This window comes from Canis aureus, chromosome 3 (genome assembly GCF_053574225.1).
Source record: "Canis aureus isolate CA01 chromosome 3, VMU_Caureus_v.1.0, whole genome shotgun sequence".
Lineage (NCBI taxonomy): Eukaryota > Metazoa > Chordata > Mammalia > Carnivora > Canidae > Canis > Canis aureus.
The window spans coordinates 23,396,879-23,408,670 of record NC_135613.1 but is presented as its reverse complement, the minus strand read 5'-3'; the positions used below and the strand labels follow the sequence as shown (position 1 = coordinate 23,408,670).

Below are 11,792 nucleotides of genomic sequence, written 5' to 3'. Positions count from 1 at the left end.
TTCTACAGTTAGCAATCATCTCTCAAACACAGGTTGATAAGTGGATTGGCTGGGTGATCCCTGATGGCCCCTTTATCACTTTTCTCATCTGCTAATTAAGATGTTAATTTCACATGACTGCCAGATTCTCTTCAGATCAAGTCTTTTCCCATTCTGGGATTCACATCATGTTGTAAGGAAATATTAACAATATTTTGGCAAAAAATTCCACTCTGCAAGGAATTTCTACTAGGGTAGAAACATAATTACACATAACAAATCATCACTGATAGATAAGATATATACTAACTGGAGAAATTAGTATGATGCCATAATCTTTACAGAATTAAAGAGAGAGCTTTGGAAGCAGCATTGCAAAAACTTATTTGGGAAGTCAGAATGACCATCAGCAAACATTTATTTTTTTATTTTTTAAATATTTATTTATTTATTATTTATGATAGACATAGAGAGAGAGAGAGAGAGAGAGAGAGGCAGAGACACAGGAGGAGGGAGAAGCAGGCTCCATGTCAGGAGCCTGATGCGGGACTCGATCCCGGGACTCCAGGATCGCGCCCTGGGCCAAAGGCAGGCGCTAAACCGCTGAGCCACCCAGGGATCCCCCATAAGCAAACATTTAATAAATGCCTACTGTATACAAGGCATCCATCTAGAGCTGGAAACCCAAAGTGACAAAAATGTATCAGACCCAGTCCCTGTTCTTGGGGGAGCTTAGCATTTAATTAAGGAACCAGTAGGTGTGAGTCCACAGGACTGACCTTCCCTAGGGACATGCTGGCATAGTCTTATCATATTTTACAGCCAGGGATGGTTCTGATGGTTCTGTACAGATGTTTGCTTGGAATGCTGTCCCTGTGTAAAAGAGAGTAAGTCTCAGGACCAAGAAGCCAATGCATGAAAAGAATCACATGTGTGACAGAAGGACCAGTGATTTTAAAAAATGTCAGCTATAGAAACAACTATTCAAACAGAAGCTAAAGTCAAATACACACTACATACACAAGCATACAAACATACAGTATCCAAGCTGCTGTAGCTAACAGGTGAGGGCAAGGCAGGAAAACTCTAGTGTGATTAGGGTCACAGAGTGGACAGGACATGGGATCTGTCCTTGCTGGCTGTGTGCAGAGGGAAGGTAGCCTCTCAGAACCACAGTCTCTTCATCTGTGAAAGGAGAATCTAGGGAAAAGATGCAAAGCACCCAGCCTCCAGCAGGTCTCCTCCACGACACCAGGGTCATCTGAGCTGTGTCAAAGAGACACTGTCCGATGACCTTCCTCGTCCATGGACTTGTCATCCTTACTCGGCTTCCAACTGTGCCATTCCAGAGGGGACAGGGCAGCAGGACCGGGGACCGGGAAACCTTTGTTCCAGTCCTGCTCTGCCTGCATCTGCTCTCTTTCCTCAAGGCCTGATCGCCTCCTTTGCCAGGTGAGGATAAGGATCTATTGATTTCAAAGGCATGTCACAGGGTTAAATGAGGCATGAAAGTGCTTTGTCCCCTGGCATTTCTGCCTTTCCTGCTTTTGGTGCCAAAACCTTTAGCTTGGCTGGGCTTGGCAGGAGGCACAGTGAGCTCCCAGCCTCGAGGCTTGGCTCCATCGCTGGCTCGCTGTCTGTCCTTTAAAATGGACTTGCCACTCTGTGCCCTATGCACCGAACCCACTGCATAAATGACAGCAGGTGTGATAACATCCTATCATTTTTGTTCTGTGACATGGAGATGGCTTGGGCCAACCCGGGGGTTGTCTGTGCTATAAACACCCACTGAGGTCAGGAGTATGCACCCGGCACCGAGAGCTGCTTGAGAGTCCAGGTGATTTGGAAGCCCTGGCCCGTTTCCACTATTTACTGCCCTGAGCCTGTTGTGGGACCCCTACCTTCATTAGAACACAGGATAAAGGTGTTCCCAGAGGTGCTGGCGGCCACCAATTCTTGAGCGCCTGCTAAGCAGTATCTCATCTAATTCCCCAGGCTCCTTTGGAGATATTTTTACATCCATTTTGCAGAGGGAGGGAGACATGGGAGAGGAGGTTAGTTGCACACTGGGGGTGAAAGCCAGGATTAAAATTTGCTCCCTCTGACTTCCAGAGCTCCTGCCCTCGACCTCTCTGGTCCACCACAGGGAAGATAGGTTTGAGAAGCTCCCTTGGGCAAACCACATGTAGCCACTAGGAACGCACTCAGCAGCAGGTAGCAGAGAGTCCAACTCACTTGAACAAACGTGGGTTTATTTTTCAAGCAAGAAGCTTGGTGGAGCAGTCGGATGGTGCCAGGCTCAAGGTCTGGGCGAGCGTCCCTTGTGTTCCTCATCGCAAGGTGACAAGATGGCAGCCATGGCCTCCAATGCCCCGGCCACACCAGAGAGCTCCGGTGGGGAGGGTGGAGGGGTTTGCCTGACACATTTCCCCTCCTATTTGAAAAGCAGTTTTCCAGAAACCCCTCGTCAGGCTTTCACCCGAGTCTTACTGGCCAGCCTGGATCACAAGGTCACTCCTGGATTCGAGGGAAACATCGTAAAAGTTTTGTTTTCCAACTTCTGTAGCCAGAGCCAGTGAGAAAGAACCACTGGGAATGGTTCACCAGCCCGGCACACTCCCAAGGGGCTGTCCCCACCCTTGTCTCGAAGACCAGATCCGTGCCCTGGAGCCAAAAACCCAGGAGCAGGTGGTAGGGTAGGGGTGGTGTTTATAACAACAGAAATTTGCTCTCTCGCAGTTCCTGAGGCCAAAGCCAAAGTCAAGGGGGCGCAGGGCCCCTTTCCCTCCAGCCTCCCTCAGAGGCTCCCAGAGTCCCTTCACTTCTGCCTCCATCATCACATGGCCTCTCCCCTGTTTGTCTCTTAGCAGGACACCAGTGCTTGATTAGGACCCACCCTCATGCCCTCACCTCAACCCGACCACATCTGCAAAGACGTGGATCTCACGGGTAGTGGTTGAACACATGCAGAGGCTGTGGGAGGGAGACTATGGGACTGTCCGATCCCACACCTTCACTCCCCCTCACCATTCAAAGAGTCCCCACTCCCAGACCTTCCGTAGGAGCAGAGGTACATTCATTTATGTGGTGGCAGAACCAGTTACCACAAACTCAGAGACCCAAAACAGCGCCCCTGTATCATCTGGCAGCTCCATACGCCAGAAATCTGAACAGACTCATCTAGGATCTCTGCTCAGGGTCTCCTGGGCAGAAATCAAGGTGTCAGTGGCTGAGCTCTTGTCAGCGGGAGAATCTGCTTACAGGCACAAGCACGTTGTGGCAGAAGCCACTTCCTTGAGGCTGTGTGTCTGAGGTCCCTGTGTCCTTGCTGGTTATACGTCAGGGCCACCCTTTGCTCCCTTCCCATGTGGCCCTGTTACAAGCAGCAACAACATTTCCCATCCTCCTGACCCTTCTAAGATTGCTGACCAGCCTGAGAAAATGCTCTACTTCTAAAGTTCACCTGATTGGACCAGGCCCACCCAGATCACCTTTGTGTGTTAGGGTCACTTGATCTGGGATTTTACTTCTGCAAAATCTCTTCACTAGATTAGTGCTTGGATAACCAGGGGCTGTAAATCCTGGGGGAACCATCCTTGGAATTCTGCTTACTCTGAGAGGTCTTACAGGGAGATTAGCTGTGAGAGCCTCTCTCCCTGTCCCCTTCCCATCCCTAGGCAGGAAAGAACCATCTTCCTCCTCTGGTATAAAATGGGCCCTTTTTCTGGTACAGAGGAATTTGCAGAAATTCACTCCGTACCCTGAAGGAAAAAATATGGGAGACCTGGCCTCCAAGGGGAAACCCAAATATACTGAACAAATCTGCCTTCTGCAGGCTGTGGAGGAGGCCACCCATTAGGTGGCCTACTTGGAAGAGTTAGCCATTAGATTTCTTCTTCCTTTTGTCAGGACATTTTGAAGTGATAAGCTGTCAGAACTTTTCAAAACTGATTCTCAGAATGAAGTGTAATGAGATTCTCAATATAGATACCCTTCATCACTAGGCATGGATGACCCCCGCAGCAGCATAAGAGACCCATGAGGATTCCCACGCTCTCAGTAGGCAGGCTGTGGGGGCTGTGGACAGCTGACTTTCCCTCACTGTACTGGGGTGAATGGTGTCCCCCCAAATCCATGTCTACCTGGCACCTAAGAACGTGACCTGATTTGGAAATAAGGGTCTTTGCAGATGTAAACAAATTAAACAAGGTCATACTGCATTGGACAGGCCCTGAACCCAAAGCCTGGGGTCCTCATGAGAAGACAGACATTTGGACATAGACAAAGAAAGAAAGGTGGCCACGTGAAGATGGAGGCAGAGCTGGAGTGGTGTGGCCATGAGCCAAGGAGCACCAAGGATGGCCAGCAGCCACCAGAGGCTGGGAGAGATGCCTGGGCAGATGTCCTACCGACCCCTTGGTTCCAAACATCCAGTTTCAGGGCTGTGAGAGGATAAATTTCTGTGGTTTTAAGCCATGCAGTGTGTGGTAATTTATCTACAGCAGCCCTAGGAAACTAATACCCCACTATGTGTGCTTGTTACTTATTTATTTATTAAGTTGTTTTTTTTTTTTAAATTTGAGAGAGAAAGAGAGAGCATAAGTAGGGGGAGCAGCAGAGGGAGAGAGAGAAGGAGACTCCTCACTGAGCAGGGAGCCCTACATAAGGCTGGATCCCAGGACCCTGAGATCATGACCTGAGCTGAAGGCAGACACTTGACCAACTGAGCTACCCAGGCGCCCCAGGTGTGTTCCTGTTTTTTAAATGGAATCCTGGGATCCCTGGGTGGCGCAGCGGTTTAGCACCTGCCTTTGGCCCAGGGCGCGATCCTGGCAATCCAGGATCGAATCCCACGTCGGGCTCCCGGTGCATGGAGCCTGCTTCTCCCTCTGCCTGTGTCTCTGCCTCTCTCTCTCTCACTGTGTGCCTATCATAAATAAAATAAAATAAAAAAATAAATGGAATCCTGACTACCTACAACCCTCACCCTATTTTATACCAACCACATTCAGTGGTTGCCAACCACTTTAAAGCATTTTAATTTGCAACCCCTGTGGTAATTAAATATAAAACTGGCTTTCAAAAGCAAATACCTCATATTATGCACAAAAATAAACTCCAGGGTACTTGGGTGGCTCAGTCTGTTAAGCATCCCACTTTTCATTTTGGCTCAGGTCACTGGTCTCAGGGTCATGAGGTCAAGCCCTGCATCGGCTAGTGCTGAGTGTGGAGTCTGCTTGAGATATTCCCTCTCCCTCTGCCCCTCTTCTCCTTGCTTGTGTGTGCTCTCTCTCTCTCTCTCTCTCAGAAATAAAGAAATAAAATCTTATAAATAAATAAATAAATAATTCCAAATGGGTCAGGAATCTAAACATGAAAAAAATGAAACCATATATATAATACAAAAAAAAACAAAAGCAAACAAAAAAAATATAACAAATAAATTTCTTTACAACCTGGGTATAGGGAGGGGTTTTCTAATCACAACTAAAAAACCCAGATGTAATAAATGATCATAAAAAATAAACCTTTTCAAGGTAAAAACACCATAAATGAGGTCAAAGACAATTGACAAATTTGGACAGAATACTTTCAACATAAATCACAGATAAAGGGCTATTAACTCTAATATATATTTTAAAAACTCTTAAAAATTGATGGAGGGGGTTCTGGGTGGCTTGGTCATTTAAAAACCCAACTCTTGGTTTCAGCTCAGGTCATGATTTCATGGGTTATGGGATTGAGCCCTGTTTTGGGCTCCTCACTCAGCAGGGAATCTGTTTGAAAGATTCTCTCTGCCCACTCCCTATTCATTCTCTCTGTCTCTCTTTCTCTCTCCATCTCTTTAAAATGAAATAAGTAAATCTTTAAATACATAAATAAGTAAAAATTTGATGGAAACAAAGACCCAAAACCTGCTAGAAAAATGTGCAAAAAACATGAATAGGCAACTCATTAAAAAAAAAAAAGATACAAAAATGGTATCCACATCTGCTTCTCCAACGAAGCTAGAGACTCTGAGTCCCCTGATATAATTTAATAAACGTGTTTTTCCTCAAACCAGAGTAGACTGCTCTAGGCAGTTTATTTTATAAGCACAGAGTGTTTCCAGATATCAATCCACCTCGAAGTATAAAGACTTTCTAGCCTATAGCATCTCCAAAAATTACTTACATGGAGTGTGGAGACAGCTGTGTGTAAGAGGAGTTCATGTCTATATTTTTAAGCAATCACAGTTTTATCACAGCAGGAGCACTGCCTTCTGGGGTGAGCTCCTTGAAGGACGGTGTGTTACTGGGTTGGGTGAGCTCTGGCTCCTCCTATCTTTTACAGTTACACCTTGTCACCCAGACAATACGTTATCTGCCTCTGGAATGTGTTTTCACCCAGACTTGAGTCTGGGTGTGTCCTGTCTTGAGACCTCAAGCCAGGTGGTGAAGCCTTGACTGGGATGACACTGGGAAACAACCCAGTTCCTCTGCGTTAGCCCTGCCCAAACTTTTCAGAAACATTCGGGGGATCTAGAGGAGGCAGATTAGGTTTCAGCCTGGTGCAAGGTCCAGGATAAGCAGAGCTGCCTTCTAAAACTCAATCAGCAAAATGTAGAAACAACCTGGATGCCCAGCAGTAGGGGATTAGTAGAATAGATTGTGGTATAGCCAAACAACAGGATTCTGGGCTGCCCTTGAAAACCAGGACTTAGAAGAGAGTCCATGGCGTGGGAAGACATCTGGGATATGTTGTCAAATGGAAAAAAGAGATCATAAAATGTGGGAACAGCCCTATCTTTGTGGTGAAAACCACTTCCGTAAAAACAGGTGTGCATAAATATGTGTGGCTACAACAGTGTCTAGGAGGATGTATTTTAAAATGTTAACATTGGCTATGACTGAGAAGCAAGCTTATATGTGACTTTTACATAGTTTTTTAGTGAAACATAATCTCACTAAATAGATACAATAAGTATGTATTACCTCATAATCAGGCAAAACAACACTAATATATACCTATGCTATTACTTACATATGTACAAAACCCCTAATTTATTTGCTTTAAAATAGTCCATTAGAAAAATGTATGTATGCCAGGGAGCAGTGGGAGCAATAGGTGAGCTAGGAACAGCAAATGTAATTGCTCTGGAAGTAGTGCAACAGGGACACGGGGAGTCACCATACTAGTCAAATGACTTTTGGGTATGCTTGAAAATTTTCATAGTACAAAGATAAAACACACAAAACCAAAAGCAGCAGTGAATTAATTGTTGGCTTTCAGAGGATATAATTATGGTGTGAGAAAGGTAGAAATGTGAAAAATGAACAAACCTACAAAAGAAATAAGGCTCAGGAGTTAACAAGAACCCTTGAGCCACTGATAGTGCAACCTTATTAAGCCTCAGCTTCTGGGGTTGTAAAACAGGGAGGATCCTTGTCCACAGGCAGGCCTGGGACACGAACTTAAATGATTATTTTGGTGGTTGCTATTGGTCCGGAGAAGCAGGCTAGATGCCTGAAAGCAAAACTTCCATTCCTCAAAGCAGCTTTCAAATGTCAGTGTGTACCAGGGTCACTGGAGAGCTAGCAAAATGCAGAGTACAAGACCCCACCCCCTGGGAGTCTGACTCCATACCTGGGGGTCAGGCTTAGGAACGTCCATCTTAAATCAGAGTCCAGGTACAGTAGAAATGCTCTACCTGGCCAAAGGCCAAAGAAACCCAAAGGAGCAGGTCTGTCCTGGAGGAAAATTTGTGGCAGTGCAGAGAGAGAGAGTGCTGGGCACTATTTGGGACAGTTGCCCATTTATGACTCCAGGTGGACTTTGTCAGCAAGTCCAGACTAGGAAAAACTGGCATGCAACTGATACAACTAGAGTCTCTGGTTTGCAGAAATAATGAATAAATGACACGTCACCTTTGTGCTTTCCTCCAGGAGGGACAGAGTCTGGGTAACAGACTTAGGTCGGAAGGTGGTTCCAGCATGTACAGACTGCATAGCCTTTAGCCCAAGATGACTAGTCCATACCTATAAAAGGGGAACAAGGGCAAGAGTTTAGAAGCAGGCCTTCAAGGTTGTGGCTCTTACACGAGGCTCTCAGGAGCTGAGGCCCCAAGCAAGGAGAGAACTCTTTCTCAAAAATAGTATTTATACTCTATTCCAGCTCTATGGAAAATGTAGATAGACATATAGTTCTGCCCTGGACCTCAGGGAGCTCCTGAGGGCAGGGCCCACTTTACCGTCAGCCCCTTGCCTGAGTTAGGCATGCAGCAGGTCTGTTCACTCCTGGGAGTGAACTTGCTGTCCCATTCAGCGTCTTACCGGGAATCTCTCCTTGTCTAAACACATGGCCTGCTTCCCTTTTACCTGAACTTCTTGGATGCTGTGGAAGAGTGCCCTACCATATGACTTACTCTCCCTCCCCAGCCTCCTCCCCTAGAGCCTCAGGCCCTCCACTTTGTAGGAGGTGAAGAAATGTCCAAATCCTACTTGAGGCCAGGGGTCACCTTTTGCAGAGGGAGAGAAAGGGACCAGCTCCAAGCAGCTGTTTTAGGGAAGGAGCCCTGGGTGGGAGGGAGGGCACTGGCTGGCTCAGAGGACCACAGTCTCACGGCCAGGCCAGAGGGATAGTGTTGGGAGGGACTGGCAGGTCGTCGTCCGTTCTTGCCACCAGGAGGCTCCTGGTTGTCTTCTGGGGAAGGGAACAGTGTGCGAAGAGAAAGCTCCTGCAGATGGGTGGCCATCTGCTCTGGAGACAGGAGTCCAGGCCATCTGTTCCTTAAAGTCGAGGAGCTGGGTCTCATTCTTCTTGGAGGCCCCCAAGTCCTTAGTGGGGTCTGGTCCTACAGTGTAGTAATGTACTATGGGTGGAGCTGAATTAAGTTGCACTGGAGAGAAGTTGGGGGGAAATCACGCTGTAAGAGTGTCCGGGGGCTTCCCACGACAGAAGCGTTCTTCTGCAGTCAGACATCCAAAGTTAAGGAGTCACAGGCCGTGCTCTCTCCACAGTCAAGGAGTCACAGGCCACGCTCCCTCCACAGGCTCTATGGGAGGGTCCTTTTCTAGCTCCTGGTGGCTCCAGGCATCCCCTGGCTTCAAACCTCTACCTCTGTCTTCAGGGGCATCTCCCATCCCCTGAGTCTCTGCTTTTCTTTTCTATCTGTTACAAGGACACTCTTATTTGGATTCTTACCTGAAGTATATCTGCAAAGACCCTATTTCTAAAAAGTCATATCCTGAGGTTCTGGGTGGACATGACATTTTAGGGGATACTATTCAGCCCAGTACACACATCCAATAGCAAAAAGTACAGCGAAAAGTGGCAAGGAGATAGTCAGGAGCTGGGATGCCTTGATTCAGGTACTAGAGGCTCAGTCATCCCACCCGTCCCAGGCCCTGTTAACACCTGTGACCTCCACTGCCAGCTGGGAGTGCGGTCCTGGTTTCCTTTCACAGATGAGAAAACCAAAGCTTGAGTGAACGGCCAAGGTCACACAGCTGCCTAGAAGTGGAACAGGGACACAGGTCTACTTGATACCATCGCTTGGGGGCTTTGCAACCTGGCCAGGCTGGATTGGAGGAACCCTCAGCGCCTGAAGGTCCCGACATCTTTTTGTTCCAAGGAACCTAATTAACCAAGAGAAAGCAAAAGTGTTGACTTGCCTTGATTCTCACATTGCTTTACTTCCTCATATCACAGATTTTGGAATGTGGCTACTTTCCCAGAATCACTTGAAAAGATGAGGTTAAAGAGAACAAAGATTAATTTAATTATTTATAGAAATTAGCCTGTACTGGGGAATTGAGGCAGGGAGACCCAAGGGGGCCAGTCTTGTCCCTGCTTCCTATGTGGATTTTACACTGCCTAGGATTGTTACCTGGATGCTGGGATGCCCGGGACTGTCACCTAGTTGTTGGGAGATCTGGGACCGTCAGTTGGCTTCTAGGATGTCTGGGACTGTCACCTGGTTGCTGGGATATCTGAGACTGTCACTTGGTTGCTCAGATGTCTGGGACTGTCATCAGTTGCCCGGATGTCTGGGACTGCCACTGGTTGCTGGGATGCCTGGGACTGTCACCAGTTACTGGGTTGCCTAGGAGTGTTACCTGGATGCTAAGATGTCTGGGACTGTCCCTGGATGCTGGGATGCCTGGGACTGTCACCTGGATGCTGGGATGTCTGGGACTGTCACTGGATGCTAGGATGCCTGGGACTGTCACCAGTTACTGGGTTGCCTAGGAGTGTTACCTGGATGCTAAGATGTCTGGAACTGTCCCTGGATGCTGGGATGCCTGGGACTGTCACCTGGATGCTGGGATGTCTGGGACTGTCACTGGATGCTAGGATGCCTGGGACTGTCACCAGTTACTGGGTTGCCTAGGACTGTCACCTGGATGCTGGGATGCCTGGGACTGTCACTGGGATACTGAGATGTCTGGGACTGTCACTTGGATGCCTACTTCTCCTGTCCCTGGCCAAGAACCCCAGAGTGGCTCTGGGAAATTTTGCTCAAGGAGCAGAGAGGAGTCAGGGAGTGGGAAGCAGATTTTTTTTTTTTTTTGTCGCCTATGTGGCTCTGCAAAATCTGTCCAACCTTGAAGTCCCAGGGCGGGAGAAGGTCTTGCTAGGTCGATTCCAGCCCCTTGAACCACATCCTGCAGAAATCCGAGCACGGGTCCGTCCGCGCTCTCTCGTGCAAGGCCAGAGGAGCAGGCTGGGAGCTCCGCAGGGCGAGGAGGGAAGGGCGGCGCGCAACCCGGGCCCCAGGCCTCGGAACCTGGCACACACGGGGGCCGAACCAACGAACCTGCACAGGACACCCACAGACGGGACCCCGCGGCAGGATCGGGAGGATGGGGCGGTGGCTCCCGCACCCACGGCCTGCAGGGTAGGGTGTCCAGGGGGATGGGGGCCGGCCCGCAGCCAGGGGCCACGCACGGGCCCGGGCGGGGGGGGGGGGATGCTCCGGCCCCAGGCCCCCAGGCCCCCAGGCCCCCAGGCCCCCGGGCCGCGCGGCGCCCCTGAGCTCTCGGCTCCCGGGGCGCGGACAGGAGGCTGGCTTAACAATGGCTCCATCTGGGCGAGGTCTGCGGAGGACGGGGTTCCCTGCGCACCCCAATGTAGGCCGCCGGGTCGCAGGGGCGGGCGCGGCCCCGGGAGCTCACGACCTTCCGGTGAGCCCCCCGCCCCCCCAGCAGTTAGGGTGACCCTCAGGTTCCGGGAGGCGCCCAGGGCTCAGAGAGGCCGAGCAACTCGGCCAAGGTCACACAGCTTCGCCGAAGGAGCGCCGGGTCGCGCGGCTCGGGGTAGGAGCCCCGCTCCCGAAGGGCTCCGGAGACGCCGCCGCCGGCCTTCGGGGACGCCCGGGAGCCACACGGGAAGGCCGGACGCCGGCTCTCGCCTCAAACAATGCTCGGCGCAAATCTGCGGGAACAAAAGCGAGAGGGAATCCGCCCCAGGTTTTCCGCCTTCCCGGCCCCGCCGGCAGCCGAGGGGCGGGGCGGGGCGGTTCCGGCGTGATCGGCAGCTCCTCGGAGGCGTGGCCTCAGCGGCGGCGAATCCCATTGGGCACGCGGAACCATCACGGGCCGAGAGGGGGCAGTGCGAGCCAATCAGCGAGGGGGGCGGGCCTGGCCGGCGCGGCTGTCGCGAGAGGCGGCCACCCCGCCCACTTGCGCCTCGTCCCGGCGCCTGTCAGCAGCGAACGCGGCCGCGCTCGGCCCGGATCCGTCCGCGGCGCGGGGAGAGGCCGAAGCGCGAGGCCGCGCGAGTGCCGGCGCAGATCCCTCCGCCGCCGCCGCCGCTCCGCCGCCGCTGCCGCC

At 50.4% G+C, this 11,792-nt stretch overlaps 1 long non-coding RNA gene across 7 annotated transcripts in view; it reads right to left on the bottom strand.

The window, feature by feature from the left end:
• Positions 1-429: 429 nt before the first annotated feature.
• Positions 430-11,792, bottom strand: part of LOC144310311 (uncharacterized) — a 32,859-nt gene continuing 21,496 nt past the window's right edge. For 2 of the 7 annotated variants that reach the window (XR_013376035.1, XR_013376033.1), the window contains exons 3-5: positions 9,633-9,700; positions 7,887-7,997; positions 430-2,496 (exon numbers count right to left, since the gene is read on the bottom strand). This is a non-coding gene — a long non-coding RNA (uncharacterized LOC144310311). Of the gene's footprint in view, positions 2,497-7,886; positions 7,998-9,632; positions 9,701-10,564; positions 11,700-11,792 lie in introns of those variants that run through there. The other 5 variants (XR_013376034.1, XR_013376032.1, XR_013376031.1 and 2 more) reach the window with 5 other exon arrangements.